At 49.5% G+C, this 12,885-nt stretch overlaps 1 protein-coding gene across 4 annotated transcripts in view; it reads right to left on the bottom strand.

Moving 5' to 3' along the window:
* Positions 1–12,885, bottom strand: part of LOC146203091 (E3 ubiquitin-protein ligase MARCHF8-like) — a 139,417-nt gene that overhangs the window by 31,258 nt on the left and 95,274 nt on the right. The window contains exon 1 of one of the 4 annotated variants that reach the window (XM_084588519.1): positions 5,344–5,637. The exons of the other annotated variants lie outside the window; for them this stretch is intronic. The gene's annotated coding sequence lies outside the window, so the exon portion shown is untranslated. Of the gene's footprint in view, positions 1–5,343; positions 5,638–12,885 lie in introns of those variants that run through there. 4 annotated transcript variants of the gene reach the window in all.

Raw genomic sequence — 12,885 nt, forward strand, 5'->3', positions numbered from 1 at the left:
TATTCTATCGCCGATATTATCGGCGTTAATGACTATAGTTTAAACATTTGTTTCTTTTTTTTTTTTTTTGAGGAGAGAACTGATAGGATACGTATTAGTCATGTGTGTTTTCTAGTTTTAGTAAACAGCTTTTTAAGGACCTTTAACCCCCCCCCCCCCCCTCCAGAAAATCCGGCTTCGGCGTTATGGGCGATAAATCACAGGCATGGGGCTCTGGCAGGCGGAGCTTGACAGGTGACGAGGCCGTGCACTGAATGGTCGTCTAGTTGCATGGCGCAATGATATCACATGGCATGGCCGAGTCGGCAAGCGCTGCCAACTCGACCTTTGAAATGGAAGACGACCTCAGAATCCAGCCCTCCAAAACCCCCGGATCTCGACAGGCTGCCTCATGGCCACGCAGGCACGTTCGTACGTACAGTAACAACGTGCCGTGGTTACAGTAGGGCTTCATAGCTATATGTCGGGTGGCTTTTCCCATATGCGGTAGTAGCTTAAGACTGGTGCTAATGAGTACGCGTTGGACAATTGAGGAACACATTAAATGATTAGTAATTAAACGAGTAGCAATGCGCATGTGAGCGAACGAGGATCCACAAGGACATCCGAAAAACGGGAGCAATTAATGCCGGCGCGTCATACCCCTCCAGGTGGGACTTGGGTGTCCCATTATATTTTTTGAAGATACCCCTCTCTCTTCACAGGTGCTTCGCCGAATGACAATAGAGGACGAGGTACTATTTGTTACGCTAAAGTCTTTCATGATTGGCGGGTGGCCACGAGAGCGAAAGGCTTCCGATACACGTTTGCAGCCCTACTTTAGAGGGCAACTGGAGATGACCTTCTGCCAGGGCCGCATCAACTGGGGGCACGGAGTCGTCGTGCATAAAGCCGCAAGAGAGGGGCAGAGCAGACATACATACAGACAACAACTTTTCGTCGGAGTGGAAGCGAGCTCTAGAGCACTAAAAGTGCTGACGGTTAGAACTAAGGCGATAGCGGAGCTGAAAATAGCGTAACTATACGTGACGGGAAAGAATGATTCGGCCAAATTCAGATATGATGCGCTGCAAAGACTCGCCTGATAGCCTTGCTGTGACAAATTTGCTTATATGTTGTTGTTTTTTTTTTTATCAATCAGAGCCTACTGAATAGGGTGATGGAATGTCTACGGCAATGCTGGACAAGGAGGGAAAATAAGAGAGGAAACTAAGATCAATAAATGAGGGCAAAACATCACGTAGGCGTTGTGAATATCTCAGGATATATCTCTACACGGGAAGTGTTTTCATGCCGTGTGCTTTCGTATAATCGTAGAGCTTGCCCATAGCGTTTTCCCCTTCTAGCTCAAATATCAACTGCAGGTAACCCATCTGTCGTCAGGTGTCGGCTTCCCAGTGTCACTTCGTAAAAACCGGTTAGACACAACAATGGAACAGAGCAGTTTCCAATGAATTTAAATGGACATGGCTAACACATATAGCATATAAGCAGTGGACATGGAGCCCTGCGGCAGACAATATTTTACTGAATATCAAAGCTGAGTCGAGTTCAGATAAATTTCATGTCTGAGTTCACATCACAGCACACATGTGCGTTTCGCTTTCGACGCTGCCGGAACGCAGCGAAGCAGGGGTAGAATATCAACTCCCAAATGCTTCACGCGGCACCGTAAGGAACAGCAAGCTCGCAAAAGATGCGCGCTATCAAACGATTTTGCGTTCAGCGATCTCCTTGAGCGTATTCACAAAGCGCTCGACACGGAACGTTTCTCTATCAATGCTTTGCCGCGATTCCCGGTGCAGACGGGAAGTCGTTTCGTCGCTGTAGCGCGTCATTCAAGGAGCGTTACGCACAATCGTTTCCCGCAGCTCGCGGCAGCGACCGAGTTTTTCCTGGGAGAAACTTTCTTCGCCTTAACTTACAGCCTGAGCTAGAGCAATATCATAAAGCTGCTATTCCTGTTTCTTTTGTTTGTTTGTTTATTGCATATTTTGCGTAACGGAGCAGGCGAACTCTGTAGTCATTGTCGATATCTGTATACTTTCTGCTTCATGCATATAGCTACCGTCCTTAGTGACGACGTTGTTAAGCTCGCAAAATGTCTAAAAACGTCCGTCTCTGCGTCCGCACACGGAAATATTTCTCGGGCAAAAAATAAATAAATAAAATAAATGTGGAAACTGAAGCCAAACATCGATATTAATTTACCCGGACGCAGTGCAACAGCGACCAACCGAGGAAGAAAAGTCGGTCTCATCGTCGTAGTCGCGGCACTTGCCGGAAGCGAACGCTGAGTAGCACGTTTCGCGCAGGAACAAAGGGTGACTGGGAAAATTCTAGCTGGATAAAGCGTGCTCTGTTTCACAGACGCCCCGAGAGCATCAAAAATACGCACGAGGTATGCAACTAACGAACGAGGAGTGCCATTGCGCCGACTCCGCAAGCCACGTCAAGCCGCCGTGCAGCGTCGGGGCACTATGTCGAGATTAAGTGATGCAAAATGAAGTATGACGTATCAACGTTGTGAAGAGGCGGCGGCTGCCACCCATCGGTCCCCGGATTAGGGGGTGTCCTCCCAGGGGACCATCCACCAATCCCTCCACACTGCTACTGATTCCGCTAGCAACGGCCTGAAATAAACTTCAACGCGAAAAGATTTCGGACAGGCGAAGAGCCGCTTAGAAATAACTCCAAGCAAAGCGGAGAAAAAAACTTAGAAGCTGAATCACTAATGCAAAGTCTCTCCGAGACGTGCCACCAAATTAAAGCGACTACCGAGGGCAAGCAACAGAGCATCCCCGTTGAATGATGCAACCAGACACTACAAAATGGCCTGACGTGACTACAAACAACGGGTTCTTCTGGGGTTCGTTAGGATTCACATATTAATTAGCCATGCGGCTCCAATACGTCATTTCAACGATCCCGAAAGTCCACATTGTACCTAGAAATCCGTTTCTCAAGCGCTTTAGCGCCAGGGGCATCAATATATCGTCAAGGCTACACAAGAAAGGGCACTCAACCGCGTGAAACCTTACCAGCGTATTGACACCGAATGCATGATCATGGTACTTCTTTGGAAGCTTCTTAAACTGCGCGATGACTATGGCTCGTTTACGGAATGCACAAGGCGAAAACGCATCCAATATTCCCTGCGGAATCACCACGTTCGCGCAATCGCAAACGCATGTTGAATGATTCGGATCCACCACTCGAGAGCTGAATGCTTCTTCGGCGGCTACGTGCTAGGGCAGCATTTTTGCGGCGGCCCATAGCAAGGAATGAAACAAAGGACACGATGCGGACAAAGAAAGAACAAGATGCTGAATAAACAAGAGCACGACAAATTCTGGTCGTGCCTCGAACGTATCTGCAGTGTTGACAGGAAGATCTGCAACGAATATCGCCTACATCGTACGCAGCGCAGGCAGGAAGGTAAGGTGCAGTATTTCCTTTAGTTTCCGATATATTCGCACACTGTAACAGCTCGAGTAATGCAACCGAGGGCGGTTTAAAGGCGATGGAGGAGGATGGAGCGGATGGTGTGGAGAGGCCGGTCGCTCCCTTACGAAGGAACAGCCATGCTAACCTCAGTTTTTTTTTTCTTTCCTTTCAAAGGAAAAAAATTTCAAATAAGACAGTCCCACTCCTCCAACCGCCCTCTCCAAGAGTGATCCAGCATAAGTGCGCTTTGCGCTGTGTCGCAAGGACGCGTTGCACAAATGTACGAAGTGGAAAACATGCAGGACAGCGACACCAGCCAACTGCAACGGATCGAAAAACGCAGCGTCAGGTCTATCCGCAATTCACGTTGGGTCCAAAAATGTGTCTGCTCGTAGCGGCGCCTATTACTTGTCGACCGTCAGCAAAGCAGCTGGCAGTGATTCTCGTTTCGCGTGAGGAAGACAAAGAAAGTCCACTGCGCACTTTGCATATGCTGAAAACGAAACAGTCGAGGCAACGTGAGCGGAGTTCGCTTCGACGAAGCGCTTCTAAAACCAGGGTTGAAACAGGCAAACTTGGGAGCTAGGAATTTTCTCGAGAGGTTCGCGCAGCGTAAGCATTGTCTCGAGTCCTGAGGCCACGGCGCAAGAAGAGAGATGATGGGCACGTCGGATACTAGTCTGCATGCCACATCATGGTCTGTCGTTATGCCTCGCGACTCGAAATGCTAGAAAGGTAAGCGAAACACTAGTCAGCTTTTCCCACTCATGTGCTTATAGCTCACTTAACAGCACCTTATGTGCTTCAAACACTAACCTGATCCCATTCAAAAGTTACATGGAACCATTTATTACTGGCTGTCACCATAAAAACGCTAACTCGCTTTTTGTTTGGCGCTGTGTTAGATAAGCGAACAAGAGATCCAATTCTACGCCAACTATTTCTCACTCATGATAGCAGGTAGCAAAGCCTTGGCCTTGGTTCGGGCTGATTGGTACAAAAATTATAATATAAAAAATGGAACTAACAAGGACATATGGAGTAAAACAAAGCTTGACAGTGGCCTGTTCGTACATGCATGCACACAGGTACGACGAGCTGCAAGCGGGCTCTCTGAGTGAAGTTGCTTGACGAAAGGACTATCGTTTATTTTTCGCTTTTTGATTTGTACGTTGACATAAACCCCCAAAATACGTGGCCAATGAGCGACGCATTAGGCGTACAGAGTATAAAATATAATGCAAACGCGACTGAGAGCAAGAAAGCTATCCCCCTAGAAAAGCGGCGCCATGTGTAACACAGTAGCGGCTTGTAAATCCTGTCAAAGCGTTATAAACGCGACCCGAAGTAAACATTGACTGCACTAGAGTGGTATACCCTGGTAGAACACGAAAATCAGTAGAAACGTCCATACATATATAATGTGCCGTTGGATACAAACACATCAAAGTCTTCCTCACAGGTGGGAATAATAAAACAAACGCAATGGACATAGGAGAGGACGAGGACCTTGTATAGGGGAAGGTATATGTACCATATTTTTCTTTTCGATGTTCAACACCAAGCCCGCTCAGTGTGCCACGTTGCGCGGTCCGCCGATTCAAAGCTTAGCCAGTGTGGCACAGGCTAAACCTTGAATAGCCAACACAAAACCATCCAGGTTCGAGAATCCGAGTGTTTACTTGCGGAGCGCGCGTGTAGCTATCGGTCTGCAGCGCTTTCTCGCAGCTGGTAGATGCTGATAAACTGTCAGCCAGTGACGAGTCGACTGCATAGGGTTTGGGGGAGTAGCACCGAGAATGGGTGAGAAAGTACGGACTCCTCGAGCGTGGTCAGATCCGCGGTGCCCGCGGAAAGGTGCCCGCGAGGCTTCCGCGCTGACGGCGGTGCGCTTACCGTCGTTTAGGGCAAGGTGACTCCGGGGCTGGCAAGCTTCGGGGGCGGCCCGGCGGCAGGGTACGGGCCGCGGCGGGCCATGCGCGGCGACGGGAGCCGGAGCCAGGCGGCCGCGCCGCTCACTGGTACCGTTCAGCGCAACGCGTACAGTGGCGTCTTGGTCGAACCCCGGCGAGGGTCATTGCGGAGGTGCGTCGCCATCTTGGTTGGCGAGCATTTTGCCGGCGGATGGTGGAAGACGCGCCGATCTCGCCCCGTGGCCGATCGATAGCGCCGTGCTGAAGTCGGCCGCCGGAGTGCGCCGCTTCGTACGCTCGCCGCAGCGACGCTCCCGCACGCCGCCAGCACCTGCGCCGCCGAGGACCTCCGGTCGCCACCCCGCGAGGCTCGCGACGACTGGGTACACCGCACGTCAGCCGCCGAGACAATGTGGCCAGGCACTGCTGCTTCCGGTCACACAGGAAGCGACGCGGAGTTTTACTGAATGTGCGTTGGGCTGACCGACTCACAGAGTCCTGCAACTTGTAAAATAGTTGAACCGCCTCCAGATTACGCGATATTGCTCCAGAGATTCGTACGTAACCCAAACGGAGCTGTGAGGAGTGGTACGCCCAGCGTGAGACCGCTACATGTCGGCTGAGGGAGCTCTAAATGTGAACTGATATTAGTGGGATGAGACCGTTAAGCGGCAGCTCCGTGCAATCACACGCCGAGGGCAGCGCAGCAAGCAGCTGGTAAAGAGCGATGTCCAGCTTAAACGCGCGTGTACACGAGCCGAACGACGACAATGCGCTTGCCCTCCGCGGGGGCATTGGCATTTTCAGCGCAGCATCTGGCGAGAAAGGGCGCGTGCGGAGAAAATACGCGCAGAGCCTGGCAGAAGGGCTGTCCGGACGAACGCACTTTCGGTATGAACGCAGCAGCCAGATGAGTCAGGGCGCGCCTGGTGCGATAGCGCGCGGTCTGTGATCTACGGACGACGCCTGGTGCGATAGCAGAAAGCCAGAAAGTGCTCTGGGGATGCTCAGGACATCTCCTTGCGTTGGACTGGAAGCACACCGGGGACGCCCGCATGAAAATAATGCGACGCGATGTTGCGTTTTCTCCCATAATGCCACAAATGATGAATAGCTTGAAAACACCAATTTATCAGTGCAAGACCCATCAGTGTAAGCCCTGGAGAAAGCAGGGCTACAGCGTCATTTTTTTTTTATTCTCCATTTAACTCACATAAATTCGCGCCAATACTTCCCATGCAGCCAGATACGATGCTGCTCACTAAAACAAAGCGGGCCGAGTTTATTGACCGGGGCAGGCCACTGTCTTTGTTTCTTCCAATCACTGAAAGCAGCGGCGAAAGCTAAATTCTCCAGACGTTCGCTGCGGTTGAATGGGCACGGCAGTCGTTATGAATGAAAATATAGCAGCAACAACATAAGTCTGGAAGTGTGATAGCGAGACAGGAAATGAAAAGCGCTCAACAGGACGACGTTCGTTTCCCCGTCTCTCCAAAAACACCAATCCACATTACGATTTCGAGTCCGCTTCAGCCCTCTGCCGCTCTCAGGCGCATGCTGCTGCCGCTCTCTCCTCGGGCCAGCTCATGCATGCACATACAGCGCTGTACTTGTGTCGTTTTCAATGTCGATCGCCTTTAATAATCACAAAAGCTGACAAGTCGGGAATCTACGTATTACTTTGGAGCTTCAACTGCTTAAGACTGCGACACTCATAGTACGGTTGGTAAGATCATGACTTACCACACTCGCAGTCAGAGGCCAATGACGAATATTGTGAGGGCAACCACGGTAATTGGCTACAAGTACAGCGTCATGTATAAGGCTCACCTCGTCTCGCGCGCATTGACAAAAAAAAAATCATAATAAATTAGTTATTGAGGAACGGAAATGGAGCACTACTTTTCTCATTCCTCGGTGGGCCCTTCAACCGCACCGTGTGGAAAGGTGTGAAGAAAGGAGTGAAATAGAGAAGAGAGAAAAGATGCCGTAATGCGGGGCTGCAGACAAATCTCGACCACCTGAGGAAGAGGTTTATAGCAAAGCGGGGACGTGTAGATGTACACCAGTTTACCGGACGCCGGCCGCGCAAGTGCGTAGGAGGCATCCGGTAAACCTATGCACACCTGCGCTAGTACCTCAGCGGTATGCTAAAAGCCTTAACGTGCACTAACATCGCGCAGCACACGCGCGCCTTTTGCGGTCTGCCTCCTTTAAAACACGGCTGCCGTCGCCGGTATTGAACAGGCTGGGTCCCAGGACTCACATTTTGTCTCCCGCGGGCCAGTGACCAGACAGGGAGAGAGCACGCAGAAAAAAAAGAAAAGAAAAAGAGCAAATGAGATACAAGCCCTGGCAAAGTGGGACGCTCGTAAACATTTTTTTTTTATTTATTCTCGTTTATTTTTTAGTTTCCAACATCTTCCTGTCATATTCCGAGTTTCGCGGCGCTTCTTACGAAAAGACAATTATTGACGTAGGCAAGAAGATGTTGAGAAATAAATGCTTAGGTCATCACACTGTAAAAAAGAAAAAAACATCGGGCACCAGTGACGTTCTCCCGGAACGAAGACCGAAATATTTAGCTCCAATAGCCTGCGTGTTAGAAGTCCTTGATTTGCCGTAAAGGAGGAAGAGGAAACTTTATGTAAAAAAAATATCGCTTTGCATCCTGGGAGGGTTTCTAAAAGTCCAGAAGCTCTCTGTCCTCCGCCTCACGCCTCTCCTAGGTGACCAGTCTTCGCAGAATCATCAGGCCGGCGGCAAGCAGAGCGTCTCCCACGAAGACCGAGATAGGTCCAGGATGGTCACGGCGGCCGGCGGTTGGGTGCAGGCCCAAAGATAGGGCCTGGGACGTTGAACATTGGATCATGCTGCTGACGTATACTGGCGAGACATACGAGTTGGTGTGAAGCTGCCTCCAGACTGCGCTCTCGTGTGTGTTGAGACTCGAGAGAGTGGCGTGGCGGCTGGTAAACGCGCCTACTCTCATGGTAGTACGCAGTGACCGTATGGCAATCGGGAAAGCTGTCGTCGCCACTGCCATGGGGGTTGGGAAAGAGTTCCCTCGGCGTTAGGGAAAGAGATTGCAGTAAACGCTACCCTCTTGACTATTGGTCATTGACGAGGGGAAAAAAAATATCTGGAATTTGCGCAGGGGCTTTGGATCTACGCTGTACACAAGGTATGACCACGGCCACACCAACTTCACCTTCGGTTATGTTAAAATAACAGCTGCAACTGTCCATAATGCAGATGGAAGTTACACCTCATGCGTAAGAACTGAGCTGTCGTTTCGCGTTTGAGGTGGCGACGTTTCGATGAAAATTACGTTCCCCTGTGCTTTCGATGACTGTTGACACGCATATCCTTAACGGACATCTCATATCCCAACACTTGTCTGCGCAATAAATAGCACACGCTGCAATGGTATACGCAGTCTTGATGCCACCGGCTGTATAAGAATTAAGGTTCTTGCACAGCTTCAACCTTTCCTCAATCGATCCCGTTCTACGTGAAATCTGCGGTGCAACAAGACGTTCCACGTCTACCGCAGTTCAGGATGGCACTGCCTGCGATAGCCTCTGGTTCGGTGTGGGCTTTCTGTCACATTTATTTACTTTATTTTATTTATTTATTTTTTTGTCTCTTGAGAGTTTCACAACAAAGGCTGGCCACCGCCAGTGCCGGCACTGCGAACGCTCTCAGGTGAGGTGCCTGAATGGGCCAGGCGGGCATCGAGACACCCTAACCACAAGATTAAGCTGTTACAGGAGTATACCTTCGAAAGAGAAGGGGTGAAAACGGAACAGACATATATCCACACGACAGTCGTTTTCTATAATAATGGGAAATGAGAATATTCGTCACGATATGTCCATGCTTTTGAGTCTCCGCTATAACATGGAAGCAGCGCAAATGGCAGTATATAAGGCACGCCAATATATAAATGCGCGCTCACTTACGTGAAGGCGAGACATTCATTCGAGATTTCAAGCGCACTCAGCCTGAACCACCTTTATAATCTCATACATGCTCATCAGCAAGCTATATGGCATTATATGAAAGACCATGCGACCCATACAAAGGCCCGCTTTTACCACGCCGTGCCAAGGCGTCGTGGCCTACGGATAGCGAGTCTGGCTCAACATAATGCAAGGGTTCCCTGTTGGCTCGTAATTCGCTCCAGCGCAAATACCCGCCGGCGTCGCCATTTCGAGAAAATCAGGATTGGTTGAAAGCATTTGACGCCGCACGCGGAGCGGCGTAATATATAAGTAAACGATTTGCATTGAAAACAAAACTTACGGAGGGTGAGATGGAAATCCAGCGCAGCCGAATTATCCGCTCAACGACAACCTTAGGGCTGTCGCATAAAGAAAAAAAAAATGGCTAAATTGGTCGAGCACTGCGGCAATAGCTTCGGATCTCACGGGCGCTACAGTTGTACTTTTAGCTGTCTATCAGACTGCCTTCTATAAAACACGATCGCACAATAACTTCCAAACCCTATAATCAACACCACCACTGAAGGGGAATTACTACATTCCACACAGTTTCGTTGGTCTCAGTGACTGCTGGCTTGTTTCATGCGCATCATCATGAAAGAAGCTTTCATCTTTTTACCCACACCTGCGGACATGCGGGGAGACGCACGCACGGCGAATAGCGTTCTTTTAGTCTACACCGTCATTGGTATATCTAATGACTCAAAGTCTCCTCCAAACTGGTTCATTTTTCTTCGTGCACTAACACTGGACAGCAGGATAAACAGGCGATACGTGCCACTGAATTCTTTCGAAATATTTGTCGGTTAATCGAAATGACGCTAATATGTCCGTGTATATGATGTGCTTCGCAAGTGACAAGGTTCACATGAAATAGCACGATGCGCACCTCTCCCGTAAGGACGTTCTCATTCCGGTGAGACCGCATGGGCCACCATGGATGTCCCCCAAGACGAGACACCAAGGTCTCACCGCTTTCGGGCGCTGTCGGCGAGGCAGCAGTCTGTCTTAGTTACAGCTTTAACTTCAATTTGTTATCATTAAATGACAACACGTCACCTTAACGGTGGAGGTGGAGCCGCCACTGTGAGCATGGACCGAGCTTTCCTGTATTTTTTTTTCTTTTCTTTTCAGAGGTACGTAATTCATTTACTGCGGTACACCTGCTGTAGTGGCACTGATGTAGCCTGTGTAACCGCGTCATAGGAAGGTATGGAACTCTTCAAGCATTAATGTTCACGCACAACCCCATCTGCGGCATCCTCTTTCGCTGAAGCCACTCGTGAATATCCCATGGGTTTCCGTGCCCAGAGACAGGAAACGGTCGCTGCTAATACCGCGCAAAGGAATACATCGACACGAAAGTGCGAAGACCCGTAATTTGCAGGAAGCGCTGGAGCGGAGCACAATCTGATGATTTAAAACTCGGCGAAGAACCAATGAACAGCAACACGATGGACTCTTTTTCGCGCTGAGCGCACTATGCACGAGCCGAAATAAGGCTTATTCAGCAGCCTGGGCATGTTTGGCGAATAACACTTCCTCAGCTTCGCGAGCGTATAATCCGCAAACCCGACTGAACGCTTACGTCACAACGCCCTCGCTCCGATTACACAGACAGCCCAATTTCCACTACACGCAAATTCAAGATATCACTTAGAGACCGGGGCCCATTCTACTTGCTCTCCTTTGCACAGTGAGAACTCGTTATGTTCACCCCAAAGTTTGCGGCTACCTCGTCCTCTTGCTGGCCTCAAACTTTTGTCATGATCGAAATCATTCCCTGGGGACAGCGGCTGATCTTGCGCGGAGGTCCAGAGATCCTCCGAAAAGCCCCTCGTGTTGACACTAAGACCGCGTACACTTGACCATCCTAGACTCCTTGGCGGGCGTCCGAACACGATGAGCCGTGTTTGCAATTCTGCGCCCACTCGGCGCGCTCCTTATTTGCGCGCGCTTATTGAGAACTGTCGGCGGGTAGGGCCGCTCTCTTCCTCGGGATTATGGTCACAATCATCGGTGGCATTCGCGCGCGTGCGCTGTTTGCCCAGCAAGTGTGGGGGCCAAATGCCGGCATGCTGTTTGCGTTCGCTTTTCCCGCACGCAGAACAAACCGCGTCTTCAACGCGGCGGGCACCTTATTCGTCGGCCGTGGAATTCGCCTTAGCCTGTCGCCCGCTGATGCGGGCCGTTCATCACAGAAACTAGGTCGGGTTGCAGGATTCTAGGCAATGTATACTGACTGAACTGACTGACAGCGCTTTCACGAGAATAGATTTGCGGGCAGGTTTCGCGCGAGCAATGAAAGCGAGGAAGCTGATGATGTACCAAGAAAGAAAACTGTAATGTGCGATGCACATGAGTGTCCTTAAAAGATAACTTTACATCTCACCATATACGCGTCCCGTACGGCCGCCGCTGAGCGGGTGTGCGACAGTGGACAGATTAAGCATAGCGAAGAAGTACTACACCGTAGACGTGTGCCGATTTACCGGTAGTTCGTTACCGCTACGCTAAATCCCTCTAGTATTACACTACTATAGAGCGAAGGCACCTTTCAGCGATCGGCCTTACGTCTGAGGCTATCAGTAAAGGTTGTTTGTGTGCTTGTGTATTTAATTAACCGCGAATAGACAACAGTCGTTTCAAACTCTGCCAATGCAAAGATGTCGAGAAATCGCGCCTGCCCATCGCGGGCTCTCGTCGACGAAATGAGTGACGAACAAGCACAGATCCGAAACGCTTTGAAAAGGGCGCGGAATGTGTTGCTACACAATTCGCGCTATATGAATAGCGTAGAAACATAAATTAACGTTGTTCTGGAAGTTTTGAATTTATTTTTATAAGCTATGCAAGGGTCGGCCGAATGATAATACAAAGCCAAGTGTAACTGGCGTATTTTTTTTATTTTTTTAGAAGGCCCAATTCTTTTTTTAAGGTAACTTTTGATCTATTTTAGCCCTGGAGCTAATTAGGATCTACGGCGGATTCCAGTTAAAATGCAGAATGCTTCATTTAATTGGCTAGTTAACCAAATAGGTTAATTCACTTTTGATTTTGATTTTATGGGGTCTGATGTATTTGCAGAATTGGAGCTCATCCTCCAGGGCAAAAGAATTCCTTTAGAAAAGTTCTTGTGGGCGTTACAAGGCCCGTAGATGTCAGCCTGATAGGCGGCTTCACATCGTAGCACTGCGCCAGCGAGCGCGTCCGGAACAGGCCGCTCGGCCTCGGCGCCTTGAGGCCGGATTGCGAGCGAAATGAAAATTTAATTATTTTTCTCGGCTATACTATGCGGGACTCCATCCAATTCTGCAAATGCAACATACCTCCGTAAAAAAGGTTAATTAACATGCCTAATTAATTATGAAACAAATTGAAGCAGTCTTCATCGCACCCGGTGTCCACCGTGCCTCCAGTGTAGCCACAGGGCTAAAATAAATCTGTCATTTCTTTAAATATTTTGGGTCTTCTGAAAAAAAAAAAAAAAAGAAAACACCCGGTATAACTAGGTAATT

Source organism: Amblyomma maculatum, chromosome 1 (assembly GCF_055883805.1).
Source record: "Amblyomma maculatum isolate TAMU_Amacu chromosome 1, ASM5588380v1, whole genome shotgun sequence".
Classification (NCBI taxonomy): domain Eukaryota; kingdom Metazoa; phylum Arthropoda; class Arachnida; order Ixodida; family Ixodidae; genus Amblyomma; species Amblyomma maculatum.